We start from the raw sequence: 3,171 nt of genomic DNA on the forward strand, positions 1-3,171 counted from the left end.
CTTTTTTTTTTTTATCAAATGCTTTATTAACTTCTAGTTTACATCATTCATTTCCACAAGATTTTGAGTTACAAATTTTCTCCCCGTTTTTCCCCTACCCACCACCCCAAAAATAGTGATCCCACTGGATCCTCCTCCAATCTGCTCTCTCCCATATCTTCTCCCATACCCCCTCCAACTTTCCAGTAGGGCATGGTGGATCTCTATGCCCCAGTGCCTGTATATCTTATTTCCCAGTTACATGTAAAATAATATTAATAATGGTATATATATATTTTAAACATTTGGTTTTAAAACTTTGAATTCCAGATTCATTTCCTTCCTCCCTTGTCACCCACACTTACTGGGAAGATAATTCAAAACAGGTTGTACATATGTAGCTATGCAAAACATTTACATAGTAGATATATTATAAAAGACTGACTATATTTCCCTCCCTCCTATCCCACCTCCCACTTGTTCTATTCTCTATTTTGTCCCTTTTCAAAAGTGGGTGCTTTCAATTTCCCTCCCCCCCAGTCTGCCCTCCCTTCCATCATCCCCCCTCTCATCCCCTTCTCCCCTATTCTCCTGTAGGGTGAGATACCCTATTTAGTGTGTATGTCATTCCCTCCCTAAGCCAAATTCATTGAGAATAAGGTTGACCCATTCCCTTTTGCCTTCCTGTTCTTCCCCTCCATTGTAACTATTTTCCCCTTACCTCTTTTATATGAGATAATTTACCCCATTCTGTCTCTCCTCATCTCCTCTCATTATATTCTTCTCTGACCTCTTAATTTCACGTTTTAAGTATCATCCCTTCCCATTAAACTGGTCCTATGCCCTCTGTCTATATATACCTGTAGACATATATACACACATTCACATATGTATTCATACGCCCACATACTCTCCTCTATAGACATATATATGTATGTGTGTGTGGATATATATATACCCACACACATTTCAATTCCCTTCAATTATTCTCATACTGAGAAAAGTTTCATCAGTTACAATTATCGTTTATCCATGTAAGAATGTAAATAGTTCAACTCTGATAAGTTCCTTATGATTTCTTTTCCCTGTTTACCTTCTCATGCTTCTCTTGCTTCTTGTATCTGAATGTCAAATTTTCTATTCAACTCTGGCTTTTTCATCAAGAATGCTTGAAAGTCGTCTATTCCACCAAATGACCATATTTTCCTCTGAAACATGATACTCAGTTTTGCTGGGTAGGTGATTCTTGGTTTTAATCCCAGCTCCTTTGCCCTCTGGAATATCACATTCCAAGCTCTTTGATCCCTTAGTGTAGAAGCTAGCTGCCAGATCCTGTGTTATCCTGATTGTGTTTCCACAATATTAAAATTGTTTCTTCCTGGCTGCTTGTAATATTTTCTCCTAGATCTGGGAATCCTTGAACCTTGCTATACTATTCCTAGGAGTTTTCTTTTTGGGATCTTTTTCAGGAGGTGATCAGTGGATTCTTTCAACCTCCATTTTTCCCTTTGGTTCTAAAACATCAGGGCAATTTTAAGGATGATTTCTAGATTCTTTTTTTGATGATGGCTTTCAGGTAGTCCAATAATTTTAAAATTATCTCTCCTGGGTCTATTTTCCAGGTCAGTGGTTTTGCAATGAGATATGTCACATTGCCTTCTATTTTTTCATTTGTTTAGATCTGTTTAATAGTATCTTGATTTCTTATGAAGTCATCAGCTACCATTTGCTCCAATCTAATCCTGAAGGAATGATTCTCTTCAGTGAGCTTTCAAGATGCTTTTTCCATCTGGCAAATTTGGCTTTTTAAGGCATTCTTCTTCTCATTGCCTTTGTGAGCCTCTTTTGCAATTTGAGTTAGTTTATTTTTCAGGTGTTATTTTCTTCAGTCAGGTTGTTGACACATTTCATAATTTTCTTGCATCATTCTCATTTCTCTTCCCACTTTTTCCTCCACTTCTCTTATTTGGTTTTCAAAATCCTTTTTAAGCTCTGCCAAGGTCTGTAACCAGCTTGTATTTTTCTTGGAAGCTTTTGGTGCAGGAGTTCTGACTTCACTGTCTTCCTCCCATTCCATGCTTTGATCCTTTTTGTCCCCAAAATACGAGTGTAAATTTGGGTGCTCTGTTTGTTTTGCTTCCTTTGCCTGCTCATGTTGCCACTCAATTACTTGACTTTTGGGCTTTTTGCCACAGTAGGACTCTGCTACCAGACAAGGGAGCTTCATCCCAAATGCTGGGGTTTTCTCAGCTGCCAAAGGTATTAATTGGGTGCCCTCTCTGAAGCCTCCACTCACTCTGGCAAGCTCGTTGCATACCCCAGGGCCTCTACCCTAGACTGCAATCCAGATCCAAGCAGGTTAAAGCCAGAATGATTATTCCTCAGACTGGTCTCTTGGTCCCCCTACAGTCTGCAGGCCAGGAGCTAAAGCTGCCATGTGGCGGTGGCTGTGTCGCAGCCCTTGGCGACTTCTCCCTCCAGGGGATAAAGGCCCACTGCACTCCCAACTACTGGATCCCAAAGTCCACACTGCTCTGACCTCTCACTTTGTCCTTAGCATCTATGGGTTGATAATTCTGGAAACCGCCGCAGCTGCTGGTGATCTGAAGTCCCTCCAGCCCAGCTGGTCCAGCCGCCCTGGGACTAAAACCTCTGGTTTGTGCAGGGCTGGGGTCGGCTCCCAGAGTGCTGTGCTGGCTGCTTTCTGCCGGCCTACTGGGCTGTCCTCAGCGGGAGGTTAGCTTCTCTGTGTCATTTTGTGGGTTCTGTAGTTCCAAAGTTTGTTCAGAGTCACCTTTTATGTGAATTGGAAGTGGTGGGAGCTGGAGCCCCATGGAAGTCCTGTTTCTACTCTGCCATCTTGACTCTGCCCCCCAAGAAATACAAATCAAAACAAGTCTGAAGTATCACCTTATACCTATCAGACTGGCTAATATGACAGAAAAGAAAAATGATAAATTTTTGGAATTTGGGAAATTTGGGAAAATTGAAACATTAAAGCATTGTTGGCGAAGTTGTGAACTGATACAACCATTTTGGAGAGCAATTTTGGAACTATGCCCAAAGGACTACAAAATTATGCATACCCTTTGATCCAGCAATACCACTCCTTGGTCTATATCCCAAAGAGATCACAAAAAAGGGGAAGGAACCTATTTATACAAAAATATTTATAGTAGCTCTCTTTGTGGT

Source organism: Petaurus breviceps, unplaced genomic scaffold, assembly GCF_028583685.1.
Source record: "Petaurus breviceps papuanus isolate PSGF00001 unplaced genomic scaffold, PetGlider_PUasm1.0 90383, whole genome shotgun sequence".
NCBI lineage: Eukaryota > Metazoa > Chordata > Mammalia > Diprotodontia > Petauridae > Petaurus > Petaurus breviceps.